This window comes from Cherax quadricarinatus, chromosome 25 (assembly GCF_038502225.1).
Source record: "Cherax quadricarinatus isolate ZL_2023a chromosome 25, ASM3850222v1, whole genome shotgun sequence".
Taxonomy (NCBI): domain Eukaryota; kingdom Metazoa; phylum Arthropoda; class Malacostraca; order Decapoda; family Parastacidae; genus Cherax; species Cherax quadricarinatus.
Window position 1 is genome coordinate 1,440,028 of NC_091316.1, and position 18,366 is coordinate 1,458,393.

Genomic DNA, 18,366 nt, shown 5'->3' on the forward strand with positions numbered 1-18,366 from the left:
CGGTAGCAGCTGTCATATTTACTACTGTGGTAGAGTGCAACACTCAGTGTAGTAACGGTAGCAGCTGTCATATTTACTACTGTGGTAGAGTGCAACACTCACAGTGTAGTAACGGTAGCAGCTGTCATATTTACTACTGTGGTAGAGTGCAACACTCACAGTGTAGTAACGGAAACAGCTGTCATATTTACTACTGTGGTAGAGTGCAACACTCACAGTATAGTAACGGTAGCAGCTGTCATATTTACTACTGTGGTAGAGTGCAACACTCAGTGTAGTAACGGTAGCAGCTGTCATATTTACTACTGTGGTAGAGTGCAACACTCAGTGTAGTAACGGTAGTAGCTGTCATATTTACTACTGTGGTAGAGTGCAACACTCACAGTATAGTAACGGTAGCAGCTGTCACATTTACTACTGTGGTAGAGTGCAACACTCACAGTATAGTAACGGTAGCAGCTGTCACATTTACTACTGTGGTAGAGTGCAACACTCACAGTATAGTAACGGTAGCAGCTGTCATATTTACTACTGTGGTAGAGTGCAACACTCAGTGTAGTAACAGTAGCAGCTGTCATATTTACTACTGTGGTAGAGTGCAACACTCACAGTATAGTAACGGTAGCAGCTGTCATAATTACTACTGTGGTAGAGTGCAACACTCACAGTGTAGTAACGGTAGCAGCTGTCATATTTACTACTGTGGTAGAGTGCAACACTCACAGTGTAGTAACAGTAGCAGCTGTCATATTTACTACTGTGGTAGAGTGCAACACTCAGTGTAGTAACGGTAGCAGCTGTCATATTTACTACTGTGGTAGAGTGCAACACTCAGTGTAGTAACGGTAGCAGCTGTCATATTTACTACTGTGGTAGAGTGCAACACTCAGTGTAGTAACGGTAGCAGCTGTCATATTTAAAACTGTGGTAGAGTGCAACACTCACAGTATAGTAACGGTAGCAGCTGTCATAATTACTACTGTGGTAGAGTGCAACACTCACAGTATAGTAACGGTAGCAGCTGTCATAATTACTACTGTGGTAGAGTGCAACACACAGTGTAGTAACGGTAGCAGCTGTCACATTTACAACTGTGGTAGAGTGCAACACTCACAGTGTAGTAACGGTAGCAGCTGTCACATTTACTACTGTGGTAGAGTGCAACACTCACAGTATAGTAACAGTAGCAGCTGTCATAATTACTACTGTGGTAGAGTGCAACACACAGTGTAGTAACGGTAGCAGCTGTCATATTTACTACTGTGGTAGAGTGCAACACTCACAGTATAGTAACAGTAGCAGCTGTCATAATTACTACTGTGGTAGAGTGCAACACACAGTGTAGTAACGGTAGCAGCTGTCATAATTACTACTGTGGTAGAGTGCAACACACAGTGTAGTAACGGTAGCAGCTGTCATATATACTACTGTGGTAGAGTGCAACACACAGTGTAGTAACGGTAGCAGCTGTCATATTTACTACTGTGGTAGAGTGCAACACTCAGTGTAGTAACGGAAGCAGCTGTCATATTTACTACTGTGGTAGAGTGCAACACTCAGTGTCGTAACGGTATATGTCACATTTACACTGCACTTTGGTCATAGTTATTATAAGAAAATATTAAGTCATTTTGAAAAAATACGTTGAAGGCTTTTGCCAGTGTAGAACCAGTATACTCGCATTATGTATAGTGTATGTGTGTGTATACTCGCATTATGTATAGTGTATGTGTGTGTATACTTGCATTATGTATAGTGTATGTGTGTGTATACTTGCATTATGTATAGTGTGTGTGTGTGTATACTTGCATTATGTATAGTGTATGTGTGTGTATACTCGCATTATGTATAGTGTATGTGTGTGTATACTTGCATTATGTATAGTGTATGTGTGTGTATACTCGCATTATGTATAGTGTATGTGTGTGTATACTTGCATTATGTATAGTGTATGTGTGTGTATACTTGCATTATGTATAGTGTGTGTGTGTGTATACTTGCATTATGTATAGTGTATGTGTGTGTATACTCGCATTATGTATAGTGTATGTGTGTGTATACTTGCATTATGTATAGTGTATGTGTGTGTATACTCGCATTATGTATAGTGTATGTGTGTGTATACTCGCATTATGTATAGTGTATGTGTGTGTATACTCGCATTATGTATAGTGTATGTGTGTGTATACTCGCATTATGTATAGTGTATGTGTGTGTATACTTGCATTATGTATAGTGTATGTGTGTGTATACTTGCATTATGTATAGTGTATGTGTGTGTATACTTGCATTATGTATAGTGTATGTGTGTGTATACTCGCATTATGTATAGTGTATGTGTGTGTATACTCGCATTATGTATAGTGTATGTGTGTGTATACTCGCATTATGTATAGTGTATGTGTGTATACTTGCATTATGTATAGTGTATGTGTGTGTATACTTGTATTATGTATAGTGTATGTGTGTGTGTATACTCGCATTATGTATAGTGTATGTGTGTGTATACTCGCATTATGTATAATGTATGTGTGTGTATACTTGTATTATGTATAGTGTATGTGTGTGTATATTCGCATTATGTATAGTGTATGTGTGTGTATACTTGCATTATGTATAGTGTATGTGTGTGTATACTTGTATTATGTATAGTGTATGTGTGTGTATACTTGTATTATGTATAGTGTATGTGTGTGTGTATACTCGCATTAGGTATAGTATGTATGTGTGTGTGTGTATGTGTAGACAAATACAAGCCTCTTATAACAGTGTTGCTGTTTTTTATAACAGTGTTGCTGTTGTTTTATAAGTGTTGCTGTTGTCTTATAACAGTGTTGCTGTTGTTTTATAACAGTGTTGCTGTTGTTTTATAACAGTGTTGCTGTTGTCTTATAACAGTGTTGCTGTTGTTTTATAACAGTGTTGCTGTTGTTTTATAACAGTGTTGCTGTTGTTTTATAACAGTGTTGCTGTTGTCTTATAACAGTGTTGCTGTTGTCTTATAACAGTGTTGCTGTTGTCTTATAACAGTGTTGCTGTTGTTTTATAACAGTGTTGCTGTTGTCTTATAACAGTGTTGCTGTTGTCTTATAACAGTGTTGCTGTTGTTTTATAACAGTGTTGCTGTTGTCTTATAACAGTGTTGCTGTTGTCTTATAACAGTGTTGCTGTTGTTTTATAACAGTGTTGCTGTTGTCTTATAACAGTGTTGCTGTTGTTTTATAACAGTGTTGCTGTTGTTTTATAACAGTGTTGCTGTTGTCTTATAACAGTGTTGCTGTTGTTTTATAACAGTGTTGCTGTTGTCTTATAACAGTGTTGCTGTTGTCTTATAACAGTGTTGCTGTTGTCTTATAACAGTGTTACTGTTGTCTTATAACAGTGTTGCTGTTGTCTTATAACAGTGTTACTGTTGTCTTATAACAGTGTTGCTGTTGTCTTATAACAGTGTTGCTGTTGTCTTATAACAGTGTTGCTGTTGTCTTATAACAGTGTTGCTGTTGTCTTATAACAGTGTTGCTGTTGTCTTATAACAGTGTTGCTGTTGTCTTATAACAGTGTTGCTGTTGTTTTATAACAGTGTTGCTGTTGTCTTATAACAGTGTTGCTGTTGTTTTATAACAGTGTTGCTGTTGTCTTATAACAGTGTTGCTGTTGTCTTATAACAGTGTTGCTGTTGTCTTATAACAGTGTTGCTGTTGTCTTATAACAGTGTTGCTGTTGTCTTATAAGTGTTGCTGTTGTCTTATAACAGTGTTGCTGTTGTCTTATAACAGTGTTGCTGTTGTCTTATAACAGTGTTGCTGTTGTTTTATAACAGTGTTGCTGTTGTCTTATAACAGTGTTGCTGTTGTTTTATAACAGTGTTGCTGTTGTCTTATAACAGTGTTGCTGTTGTTTTATAACAGTGTTGCTGTTGTCTTATAACAGTGTTGCTGTTGTCTTATAAGTGTTGCTGTTGTCTTATAACAGTGTTGCTGTTGTCTTATAACAGTGTTGCTGTTGTCTTATAACAGTGTTGCTGTTGTTTTATAACAGTGTTGCTGTTGTCTTATAACAGTGTTGCTGTTGTCTTATAACAGTGTTGCTGTTGTCTTATAACAGTGTTGCTGTTGTCTTATAACAGTGTTGCTGTTGTCTTATAACAGTGTTGCTGTTGTTTTATAACAGTGTTGCTGTTGTCTTATAACAGTGTTGCTGTTGTCTTATAACAGTGTTACTGTTGTCTTATAACAGTGTTGCTGTTGTCTTATAACAGTGTTGCTGTTGTCTTATAACAGTGTTACTGTTGTCTTATAACAGTGTTGCTGTTGTCTTATAACAGTGTTGCTGTTGTCTTATAACAGTGCTGCTGTTGTCTTATAACAGTGTTGCTGTTGTTTTATAAGTGTTGCTGTTGTCTTATAACAGTGTTGCTGTTGTCTTATAACAGTGTTGCTGTTGTCTTATAAGTGTTGCTGTTGTTTTATAACAGTGTTGCTGTTGTCTTATAACAGTGTTGCTGTTGTCTTATAACAGTGTTACTGTTGTCTTATAACAGTGTTGCTGTTGTCTTATAACAGTGTTACTGTTTTATAACAGTGTTACTGTTGTCTTATAACAGTGTTGCTGTTGTCTTATAACAGTGTTACTGTTGTCTTATAACAGTGTTGCTGTTGTCTTATAACAGTGTTACTGTTTTATAACAGTGTTACTGTTGTCTTATAACAGTGTTACTGTTGTCTTATAACAGTGTTACTGTTTTATAACAGTGTTACTGTTGTCTTATAACAGTGTTACTGTTGTCTTATAACAGTGTTACTGTTTTATAACAGTGTTACTGTTGTCTTATAACAGTGTTACTGTTGTCTTATAACAGTGTTACTGTTTTATAACAGTGTTACTGTTGTCTTATAACAGTGTTACTGTTGTCTTATAACAGTGTTACTGTTTTATAACAGTGTTACTGTTGTCTTATAACAGTGTTACTGTTGTCTTTTACACTTTAACAACACCCAACATTACACAAGTAATTACACTCCTTGTATCTCATACTACAGTATCTTAACCTATCTTATTCTACACTATCTTATCCTGTCTTATACTACACTATCTTAATCTATCTCATACTACACTATCTTATCCTGTCTTATATTACACTATCTTAAACTATCTCATACTACACTATCTTATCCTGTCTTATACTACACTATCTTAACCTATCTCATACTACACTATCTTATCCGTTCTTATACTACACTATCTTATCCTATCTTATACTACACTATCTTTTCCTGTCTTACACTACATTATCTTAACCCAGCTTATAATACACTATCTTATCCTTTATTATACTACACTATCTTAACCTAGTACAGAACAGTATTTTAACCTCTCGTCTTACTTTAATACATTAGTATATGTACAAGTCATATACATGCAAGGTTTTGCATTAATGAATGTGTATATATGTCAATTCATGACCCTGTGACAGTATTTTTTTAGTTATGTTCTTGCCGTAAGTTCTTGTTGTATGTTTGGCAGCAATATCTTGCCAGCATGTAGGTGCCATCCGTTTGTCAGTTAATTTGATTGAGATCCATACTGTTTCTTTATTTTTATGTTAAACTGTATTAGTTTTAAATAAAATATTAAAAAATAAAGTATCCTTTGGTTCAAAGTAAGAATATCAGTTGTATTATATTGTGTGTCATATATAGTATTACAGAATATTATGATGTTGTAGTACAGTCTGGTACATGAACTAACGTGTTATAATGTATTACGCTGAACCTGCTCGTTCACAATAAATTATATCAATATTCAGAAGTGTTTTGTTTTGTAACCTTCCCTCACTAGCTAGTACCAACTACCTCAAATAATCTTCCTATGTTAGGTAAGACACATATGCAACAGTTAGACAACTTTATTCCGAAACGTTTCGCCTACACAGTAGGCTTCTTCAGTCGAATACAGAAAGTAGGCAGGAACAGTAGAGATGTGAAGACGATGTAATCAGTCCATCACCCTTAAAGTCGTAGAATTTGAGGTTGTCAGTCCCTCGGCCTGGAGAAGTTCAATTCCATAGTCAGGAACTATCTGAAGATCAAGCGACAGTGTGGAGACTTAAATACTGTCGGAAGGAGAGGTGCAGGGTAGTAGTAGTAGTAGTAGTGAGAGGCAACTGAGAGGTCATGTCCCTCTCAGATCCAACCCTTCTCACTTGAAAAGTTTGTCCAAGGTGTTTTCTGTACCAAGATGCCACGTGTTGCAGTGTCTGACAAGATGAACATCAAAATGGTATACAATACCGACAGGTTGTTAGGTAAGACACATATGCAACAGTTAGACAACTTTATTCCGAAACGTTTCGCCTACACAGTAGGCTTCTTCAGTCGAATACAGAAAGTAGGCAGGAACAGTAGAGATGTGAAGACGATGTAATCAGTCCATCACCCTTAAAGTCGTAGAATTTGAGGTTGTCAGTCCCTCGGCCTGGAGAAGTTCAATTCCATAGTCAGGAACTATCTGAAGATCAAGCGACAGTGTGGAGACTTAAATACTGTCGGAAGGAGAGGTGCAGGGTAGTAGTAGTAGTAGTAGTGAGAGGCAACTGAGAGGTCATGTCCCTCTCAGATCCAACCCTTCTCACTTGAAAAGTTTGTCCAAGGTGTTTTCTGTACCAAGATGCCACGTGTTGCAGTGTCTGACAAGATGAACATCAAAATGGTATACAATACCGACAGGTTGTTAGGTAAGACACATATGCAACAGTTAGACAACTTTATTCCGAAACGTTTCGCCTACACAGTAGGCTTCTTCAGTCGAATACAGAAAGTAGGCAGGAACAGTAGAGATGTGAAGACGATGTAATCAGTCCATCACCCTTAAAGTCGTAGAATTTGAGGTTGTCAGTCCCTCGGCCTGGAGAAGTTCAATTCCATAGTCAGGAACTATCTGAAGATCAAGCGACAGTGTGGAGACTTAAATACTGTCGGAAGGAGAGGTGCAGGGTAGTAGTAGTAGTAGTAGTGAGAGGCAACTGAGAGGTCATGTCCCTCTCAGATCCAACCCTTCTCACTTGAAAAGTTTGTCCAAGGTGTTTTCTGTACCAAGATGCCACGTGTTGCAGTGTCTGACAAGATGAACATCAAAATGGTATACAATACCGACAGGTTGTTAGGTAAGACACATATGCAACAGTTAGACAACTTTATTCCGAAACGTTTCGCCTACACAGTAGGCTTCTTCAGTCGAATACAGAAAGTAGGCAGGAACAGTAGAGATGTGAAGACGATGTAATCAGTCCATCACCCTTAAAGTCGTAGAATTTGAGGTTGTCAGTCCCTCGGCCTGGAGAAGTTCAATTCCATAGTCAGGAACTATCTGAAGATCAAGCGACAGTGTGGAGACTTAAATACTGTCGGAAGGAGAGGTGCAGGGTAGTAGTAGTAGTAGTAGTGAGAGGCAACTGAGAGGTCATGTCCCTCTCAGATCCAACCCTTCTCACTTGAAAAGTTTGTCCAAGGTGTTTTCTGTACCAAGATGCCACGTGTTGCAGTGTCTGACAAGATGAACATCAAAATGGTATACAATACCGACAGGTTGTTAGGTAAGACACATATGCAACAGTTAGACAACTTTATTCCGAAACGTTTCGCCTACACAGTAGGCTTCTTCAGTCGAATACAGAAAGTAGGCAGGAACAGTAGAGATGTGAAGACGATGTAATCAGTCCATCACCCTTAAAGTCGTAGAATTTGAGGTTGTCAGTCCCTCGGCCTGGAGAAGTTCAATTCCATAGTCAGGAACTATCTGAAGATCAAGCGACAGTGTGGAGACTTAAATACTGTCGGAAGGAGAGGTGCAGGGTAGTAGTAGTAGTAGTAGTGAGAGGCAACTGAGAGGTCATGTCCCTCTCAGATCCAACCCTTCTCACTTGAAAAGTTTGTCCAAGGTGTTTTCTGTACCAAGATGCCACGTGTTGCAGTGTCTGACAAGATGAACATCAAAATGGTATACAATACCGACAGGTTGTTAGGTAAGACACATATGCAACAGTTAGACAACTTTATTCCGAAACGTTTCGCCTACACAGTAGGCTTCTTCAGTCGAATACAGAAAGTAGGCAGGAACAGTAGAGATGTGAAGACGATGTAATCAGTCCATCACCCTTAAAGTCGTAGAATTTGAGGTTGTCAGTCCCTCGGCCTGGAGAAGTTCAATTCCATAGTCAGGAACTATCTGAAGATCAAGCGACAGTGTGGAGACTTAAATACTGTCGGAAGGAGAGGTGCAGGGTAGTAGTAGTAGTAGTAGTGAGAGGCAACTGAGAGGTCATGTCCCTCTCAGATCCAACCCTTCTCACTTGAAAAGTTTGTCCAAGGTGTTTTCTGTACCAAGATGCCACGTGTTGCAGTGTCTGACAAGATGAACATCAAAATGGTATACAATACCGACAGGTTGTTAGGTAAGACACATATGCAACAGTTAGACAACTTTATTCCGAAACGTTTCGCCTACACAGTAGGGTGGAAATAAATGGTATAAAATACCGACACAATGGCAATATAAACACAAATGCAGTATAATGTGATCCTTTATTGACTACGTTTCGCCCACACAGTGGGCTTTTTCAAGTCACAAACAGAACTACCTGGGGTGGAAGGAACGCGAGTATTTATAGTCCGGCTGAGGTCAGGTGAAGAATGCTGCATCTGATGATGTACCGAGTTGGGTTGTAGAGTCTAAAAACTTGGGTAGCTTGGAAAGGAGACTGGACAAGTTTGTGAGCAGACCTTCTACAGTGTTCTTATGTGGGATAGCGATGAAGAAGTTTCTTGGCAAGTGGTTCAGCTATGTTATAGAAGCCACTATTCTGGTTGAAGTTGTCGGATATAGAAATAAGTGATGATTCCAGGATTCTTCGGTATTGAGTGTTGTCTTCTGTGGCGATAAGTCTTGAGTTTCTGTAGTTTATCAAGTGGTTGTGTGAATTACGGTGTTGTACGCAGGCATTCCTTGTGTCGTCAGACCTGCTTGCGTATTGGTGTTCTGAAATACGTGTTTGGAGGTCCCTTGATGTTTCGCCCACTATACGTGGGCGAAACATCAAGGGACCTCCAAACACGTATTTCAGAACACCAATACGCAAGCAGGTCTGACGACACAAGGAATGCCTGCGTACAACACCGTAATTCACACAACCACTTGATAAACTACAGAAACTCAAGACTTATCGCCACAGAAGACAACACTCAATACCGAAGAATCCTGGAATCATCACTTATTTCTATATCCGACAACTTCAACCAGAATAGTGGCTTCTATAACATAGCTGAACCACTTGCCAAGAAACTTCTTCATCGCTATCCCACATAAGAACACTGTAGAAGGTCTGCTCACAAACTTGTCCAGTCTCCTTTCCAAGCTACCCAAGTTTTTAGACTCTACAACCCAACTCGGTACATCATCAGATGCAGCATTCTTCACCTGACCTCAGCCGGACTATAAATACTCGCGTTCCTTCCACCCCAGGTAGTTCTGTTTGTGACTTGAAAAAGCCCACTGTGTGGGCGAAACGTAGTCAATAAAGGATCACATTATACTGCATTTGTGTTTATATTGCCTACACAGTAGGCTTCTTCAGTCGAATACAGAAAGTAGGCAGGAACAGTAGAGATGTGAAGACGATGTAATCAGTCCATCACCCTTAAAGTCGTAGAATTTGAGGTTGTCAGTCCCTCGGCCTGGAGAAGTTCAATTCCATAGTCAGGAACTATCTGAAGATCAAGCGACAGTGTGGAGACTTAAATACTGTCGGAAGGAGAGGTGCAGGGTAGTAGTAGTAGTAGTAGTGAGAGGCAACTGAGAGGTCATGTCCCTCTCAGATCCAACCCTTCTCACTTGAAAAGTTTGTCCAAGGTGTTTTCTGTACCAAGATGCCACGTGTTGCAGTGTCTGACAAGATGAACATCAAAATGGTATACAATACCGACAGGTTGTTAGGTAAGACACATATGCAACAGTTAGACAACTTTATTCCGAAACGTTTCGCCTACACAGTAGGCTTCTTCAGTCGAATACAGAAAGTAGGCAGGAACTGTAGAGATGTGAAGACGATGTAATCAGTCCATCACCCTTAAAGTCGTAGAATTTGAGGTTGTCAGTCCCTCGGCCTGGAGAAGTTCAATTCCATAGTCAGGAACTATCTGAAGATCAAGCGACAGTGTGGAGACTTAAATACTGTCGGAAGGAGAGGTGCAGGGTAGTAGTAGTAGTAGTAGTGAGAGGCAACTGAGAGGTCATGTCCCTCTCAGATCCAACCCTTCTCACTTGAAAAGTTTGTCCAAGGTGTTTTCTGTACCAAGATGCCACGTGTTGCAGTGTCTGACAAGATGAACATCAAAATGGTATACAATACCGACAGGTTGTTAGGTAAGACACATATGCAACAGTTAGACAACTTTATTCCGAAACGTTTCGCCTACACAGTAGGCTTCTTCAGTCGAATACAGAAAGTAGGCAGGAACAGTAGAGATGTGAAGACGATGTAATCAGTCCATCACCCTTAAAGTCGTAGAATTTGAGGTTGTCAGTCCCTCGGCCTGGAGAAGTTCAATTCCATAGTCAGGAACTATCTGAAGATCAAGCGACAGTGTGGAGACTTAAATACTGTCGGAAGGAGAGGTGCAGGGTAGTAGTAGTAGTAGTAGTGAGAGGCAACTGAGAGGTCATGTCCCTCTCAGATCCAACCCTTCTCACTTGAAAAGTTTGTCCAAGGTGTTTTCTGTCGCTTGATCTTCAGATAGTTCCTGACTATGGAATTGAACTTCTCCAGGCCGAGGGACTGACAACCTCAAATTCTACGACTTTAAGGGTGATGGACTGATTACATCGTCTTCACATCTCTACTGTTCCTGCCTACTTTCTGTATTCGACTGAAGAAGCCTACTGTGTAGGCGAAACGTTTCGGAATAAAGTTGTCTAACTGTTGCATATGTGTCTTACCTAACAACCTGTCGGTATTGTATACCATTTTGATGTTCATCTTGTCAGACACTGCAACACGTGGCATCTTGGTACAGAAAACACCTTGGACAAACTTTTCAAGTGAGAAGGGTTGGATCTGAGAGGGACATGACCTCTCAGTTGCCTCTCACTACTACTACTACTACTACCCTGCACCTCTCCTTCCGACAGTATTTAAGTCTCCACACTGTCGCTTGATCTTCAGATAGTTCCTGACTATGGAATTGAACTTCTCCAGGCCGAGGGACTGACAACCTCAAATTCTACGACTTTAAGGGTGATGGACTGATTACATCGTCTTCACATCTCTACTGTTCCTGCCTACTTTCTGTATTCGACTGAAGAAGCCTACTGTGTAGGCGAAACGTTTCGGAATAAAGTTGTCTAACTGTTGCATATGTGTCTTACCTAACAACCTGTCGGTATTGTATACCATTTTGATGTTCATCTTGTCAGACACTGCAACACGTGGCATCTTGGTACAGAAAACACCTTGGACAAACTTTTCAAGTGAGAAGGGTTGGATCTGAGAGGGACATGACCTCTCAGTTGCCTCTCACTACTACTACTACTACTACCCTGCACCTCTCCTTCCGACAGTATTTAAGTCTCCACACTGTCGCTTGATCTTCAGATAGTTCCTGACTATGGAATTGAACTTCTCCAGGCCGAGGGACTGACAACCTCAAATTCTACGACTTTAAGGGTGATGGACTGATTACATCGTCTTCACATCTCTACTGTTCCTGCCTACTTTCTGTATTCGACTGAAGAAGCCTACTGTGTAGGCGAAACGTTTCGGAATAAAGTTGTCTAACTGTTGCATATGTGTCTTACCTAACAACCTGTCGGTATTGTATACCATTTTGATGTTCATCTTGTCAGACACTGCAACACGTGGCATCTTGGTACAGAAAACACCTTGGACAAACTTTTCAAGTGAGAAGGGTTGGATCTGAGAGGGACATGACCTCTCAGTTGCCTCTCACTACTACTACTACTACTACCCTGCACCTCTCCTTCCGACAGTATTTAAGTCTCCACACTGTCGCTTGATCTTCAGATAGTTCCTGACTATGGAATTGAACTTCTCCAGGCCGTTTCGAAGTGAGAAGGAAGGGACCCAGGACTTGGAGAGGACACGACCCCCGCTGCCTTCACTACTACTACCTACCTTAACTACCCTACAACCTCTCCCGCCGACATGATATTTTCAAGTTCCACACTATATCAGCTGATCTCTTCGAAGACAATTCCTGACTTACACAAACTTGAACTTCCGAGGCCGAGGGACTGACAACCCTCAACCCTTCACGACACAGAGGTGATGGAACTGAATTACACTGTCTTCGCATCCTCTACTGTTCCTGCCTACTTTCTGTATTCGACACCGGAAGAAGCCTTACTGGCGTAAGGCGAAACGTTTCGGAATAAAAGGCTAGTCTAACTGTTGCATATGTGTTCTTTTACCTAACAACCTGACTGGATATTGTACCACCACGATGTTCATCTTGTCAGGGACACTGGCAACACGTGGCATCTTCGGCAGAAAACACCTGACGGACTTTTCAAGCGAGAAGGGTTTGGATCTGAGAGGGAGCAAGACCTCCTCAGTTTGCTCGTTCATCACTACTTGCTACTACTACTACGCCCTGCACCTCTTTCCGACAGCATTTAAGTCTCCACACCTGTCGCTTCGATCTTTCAGATCAGTTCCCTGACTACGGAATTGGTAACTTCCGAGGTCGAGGGACTGTTTAACCAACCCAAATTCTGCCGACACAGGAAGGGGGTAGATGGACTGATTACATCGTGGCTTCACATACTCTCACTGTTACCTGCCATACTTGTGCATTCGATTCGAAACGAACTGCAATCGTGTAAGCGAAACTATTTCGGAACAAAGATTGTTCTAACTGTTGCATTATGTGTCTTTTACCAACAACCTGTCGGTATTGCTATACCATTTTGATAACTTCATCTTGTCAGGACACTGCAAGCTACGTGGCATGCTTGGTACAGGAAAACACCTTGGCAGCAGTGCCTTTTCGAAGCGAGAAGGGTTTGGATCTGGAGAGGGACATCACCATCCAGCTTACTTTACCTAACAACCTGTCGGTATTGTATACCATTTTGATGTTCATCTTGTCAGACACTGCAACACGTGGCATCTTGGTACAGAAAACACCTTGGACAAACTTTTCAAGTGAGAAGGGTTGGATCTGAGAGGGACATGACCTCTCAGTTGCCTCTCACTACTACTACTACTACTACCCTGCACCTCTCCTTCCGACAGTATTTAAGTCTCCACACTGTCGCTTGATCTTCAGATAGTTCCTGACTATGGAATTGAACTTCTCCAGGCCGAGGGACTGACAACCTCAAATTCTACGACTTTAAGGGTGATGGACTGATTACATCGTCTTCACATCTCTACTGTTCCTGCCTACTTTCTGTATTCGACTGAAGAAGCCTACTGTGTAGGCGAAACGTTTCGGAATAAAGTTGTCTAACTGTTGCATATGTGTCTTACCTAACAACCTGTCGGTATTGTATACCATTTTGATGTTCATCAATCTTCCTATAGTGATATTAATTGCTCAAACTTTATGCTATAAGGCAAATCCTACTCTCAGATTATTTTTATATCTTAGTGATTATATTGTGTGTGCAATTAGTGTATTTTCAATTACATTATTGTTCAAGGGCCAGAACTATCTTTTTCTAGCTACTACCAACTACCTCATCTTATTTTTACTTTTTATAGTACAATAATTTGCTCAACTTATTATACATAACAATCAGATCTTACTCCTAAATTAATATCATATCATAGTTACTATCTGCCATTTTAACTTTGTTTACCATTATTTAATTTAGTCCCTTATATATTTTCTCCTTTATTTTAGCTCTATTTTCGCTTTATATAACAACCTTATTTCATATGTTCACAATTGTTAAAATAATCAAGGTGCTATTCTCAGGTGCTAAAGTGTAATAGGTTCACTATTTTCCCATTATATTCCCTAGCTCACTTATTTGATTACCACTTTATTTGTTCACCATAATTTTTTTTAGTCCCTTTTATACTGTCTCCTTTATTTTAGCTCAAATTTTTACATTTGTTAAAATAATTCAGGTGCTATTTTATAGCTTTAGAATATTTACTTTGTCTTACACTTAATTCTAACTATAGATTCACTATAAATCTTATGATAACAAGCATTGATCCTGATACCAACCTCTTACTGTTTGATTCATTTAAGTCATTCAATAACTGTAATTACTACACAGCAGAACAATCAAAGGCACTTCTCAGAGCCAACAACAACATAACTGTCTTTAACTACAAAATCAGATCTTTAAGTAAACATTACGATGACCTCATAGCATTACTAAATTCCTTGCATGCCAGTATGTCCATCATTACTCTCACCGAAACCTGGCTAAAGCCTGATACTACAGATGTCTATGGCGTTCCTGGTTACACAGCCATACACAACTGTAGGCCAGATCAACAAGGGGGTGGCACAGCTATATACTACTAGAATGTATCACTAATACTTGCACAAGGGATGAACATGAGGAATATATAATAGCTAAATTCAAATCCAAATACCTACAAAAACCTCTCACAGTGATAAACATCTACAGAGTACCACAGTCAAACATTAGCCGTTTTAGTGAAAACCTAGGAAGTATGATAACTGATGCACGCATGAACAAAGATCACTTACTATACATGAACAAAGATCACTTACTATACATGAACAAAGATCACTTACTACTCTCAGATGACTTCAATATAAATTTCCTGCAAGACCAGGACCCACATGTTACTGAATTCACAAACACTATGAGTAACTGCATGTTGCTACCAACAGTAACAAAACCTACAAGAGTTGCAGAGACTAGTGTTTCCCTACTAGACCACATCTGGACCAACACCATATCCCCTTTAAAATCAGGCATAATCACAGATAATACCACAGATCACTACCCTACCTTCCTCATAACAAATCTTGGCAAATTACCTCAAGACACTACTAAATTCACTTTCAGACTTCACAATGAGGCAGCCATTAATAACTTCACAGCAGCAGTGACAAACATTGACTGGCACACTGAGCTAGAAATCTATACAGATATTGACAAATGTATTAAGAATTTTCTAAAAAAGACCCAATACCTCTATAACAAGCACTGCCCCCAAAAAACTAAACAGATGACAGCTAAGAGACTGAACAGTCCCTGGCTAACACCCAGCATCCTCAAATCCATAAATACAAAGCACCTATATGAAAAACAGTACAGAATGGGTCACATAACCAGAGACCAAACAAAACGTTACTCGTCAATCCTAACCAGCCTGATAAGAAGGGCTAAAAAACTGTATTATGAGAACAGATTATCCAACTTACGAGGTGATATAAAAAAGACCTGGAAAACCCTATCAAAAATTCTAGGTCAGTGGCGTGGTCAGTGGTCAGTCGCCACGTGAGGTTGGAGAGTTGAAGGAGGAAGTCTTGCTTCTCCAAGAGGAAATTAGGAGGCTGAAGGTTCACCTCAATGGGGTTGGGAGCGAGTGTGAGGTGGCTGATATGGTGGAGGGGAATGAGGCTACCAGCAGTGAGGTGTAGTCTGTCTCTCGCTGCGAGGAAGCTGTAGGTGGGGAGGTAGCAACGGCTACCATCAGTGAGGTGCAGTCCAGCACCTGCTACAAGTGGCAAGTGGTTCCCAGTAATGGGAAGAGCATCAAGATAAGGAAAGTTAAGAGAGAAGATTTAAAGGTAGGAAATCGCCTCTCTGTTCTTCAGGATGAGTGTCCTTCACTGGCCAGTGAAGGTAAAGGTACTACTTCCCCTGCAAATGGAGGTAAGCGCATACTTGTGGTTGGTGACTCACAGGTAAGATATATGGATCGTGCCTTCTGTAATAGGAATAAGAAGGTAAGAGACAGAGTGTGCTTCCCAGGAGCTGGTGTTAGTGACATAGTCGACAGGTTGGATAATATCATGTCAGGTAATGGGAAGATGCCTATTATCTGTCTCAGTGCTGGTGGAAATGATATTGGGAAGGGTAGAAGAGAAGAGCTGCTAGATAAGTACAGGTCAGCTATAGATTTAATTAAGTCTAAGGGAGGGGTCCCAATTATATGTAGCATCTTGCCTAGAAGGGGAGTGGGCAATGAATGGTTGTCTAGGGCAATTGGTGTAAATTGCTGGCTAGGCAGATACTGCAAGGAACTTGCAATCCCATTCATTGACAACTGGGACAACTTTTATGGCAAACATGATATGTATGCAAGGGATGGTGTACATCTTTCTGGGGCAGGGGTGGTAGCTCTTGCAAACTCAATCGAGAGGGCCATTGCTGAAATGCCTAGGATTTTAAACTGATAGAAGATAGAAGTATGGGTGTGTGTGGGAAACAGGTTGCAACACTAGGGTTGTAAACAGTAAATGTATAAAAGACATTCATCATGAAGTTATAAATAAAGACAATAGATCATGTCAGCAAACAAAGGGAGACACCAGAGGGCAGCAAAGGACTAGCTCCCTTAAGGTCTATTATACTAATGGCAGGAGTGTAAGAAATAAGATAGATGTGCTAAGATTAACTGCAAGTGCAGGAAACATAGATATTATTGCTATAACAGAGACCTGGCTCAATCTGAAAGATAGAGATGCCTTCTGAATGTCACATACATGGCTATAAATTATTCCACACTGACAGGGTCATCAGGAAGGGTGGTGGAGTAGCGATGTACGTCAGAGACAATTTAAAGTGTTGTGTTAGACAAGATATAAAATTAGAAGCATCAGCCACTGAATCTGTTTGGTTACAGCTTCTCGAGGGCCATGAAAAACTAATTTTGGGTGTGATTTACAGGGCCCCAATCTTGATAGGGAGTGCGGTAAACTTCTATGGGATGAAATTCGTAAGGCCTCTACATGCAAAAATTTTGTGATAATGGGAGATTTCAACTATAGACAGATTGACTGGAGCAATTTGACAGGAAATTTAGAATCAAGTGACTTTCTTGATACGATTCAGGATTGTTTTTTAAAGCAGTTTGTGACAGAGCCAACTAGAGGAAATAACCTGCTTGACTTGGTTCTTGCCAGCAGGGAAACGCTAATTAATAATCTTGAGGTTAATGATGAGCTTGGGGAAAATGATCACAAATCACTCAGTTTTAATATATCATGGAATTCCCCTAATAATGGCAATCAAGTCTCTGTCCCTGACTTCCGCTTGGCTGATTTCATAGGATTGAAAAATTACTTGGGTGGGCTGAACTGGAATGACCTGACTATGGGTCAGGTAGGTGGTGATGATTGCCGATATGACGTTTTCCAGGGCATAGTTCCAGCTGCTCAGACAACTTATGTTCCAAATAAGGAAATCAGATCAAGCAAAAATGATCCTATATGGATGAACAATAGATTAAAACATCTTATTGGTCAAAAGAGAGGTATATACAGGCAAATCAAAAGAGGAGAGGTGCAATTAAGAAATCGATATATTCAGTTAAAGAGAGAAATAAAAAAGGGAATAAGAAAAGCAAAAAGAGATTACGAGGTTAAAGTTGCAAGAGAATCGAAGACTAACCCAAAAGGATTCTTTCAGGTATACAGAAGTAAGATCAGGAACAAGATAGGCCCACTCAAAAGTTACTCGGGTCAGCTCACGGACAATGATAAGGAAATGTGTAGAATTTTTAACACATACTTCCTCTCAGTTTTTACTCAGGAAGATACTAGCGCTATTCCAGAAATAATAAATTATGTAGAACATGATAATAAACTATGCACGATTAGGGTTACAAGTGACATGGTTCTTAGGCAAATTGATAAATTAAAACCTAACAAATCCCCAGGCCCTGATGAACTGTATGCAAGGGTTCTAAAGGAATGTAAAGAGGAGCTTAGCAAACCTCTGGCTAATCTTTTCAATTTATCACTACAGACTAGCATGGTGCCAGATAAGGGGAAAATGGCAAATGTGATACCTATTTTCAAAGCAGGTTACAAGTCCTTAGCTTCGAACTATAGACCAATAAGCCTAATATTACTCCATTGTGGGAAAATTTATGGAATCAATAATTGCCGAGGCAGTTCGTAGCCACCTTGAAAAGCACAAATTAATCAACGAATCTCAGCATGGTTTTACAAAAGGGCGTTCCTGCCTTACGAATTTATTAACTTTTTTCACTAAGGTATTTGAGGAGGTAAATCATGGTAATGAATATGATATTGTGTATATGACTTCAGTAAGGCTTTTGACAGGGTCCCACGTCAGAGACTATTGAGGAAAATTAAGGCACATGGAATAGGAGAAATTTTTTCCTGG

General features: G+C 40.0%; 1 protein-coding gene across 4 annotated transcripts in view; it reads right to left on the reverse strand.

Moving 5' to 3' along the window:
• LOC128690073 (uncharacterized) overlaps window positions 1–18,366 on the reverse strand; it is a 342,887-nt gene that overhangs the window by 172,258 nt on the left and 152,263 nt on the right. The window lies entirely within an intron of this gene.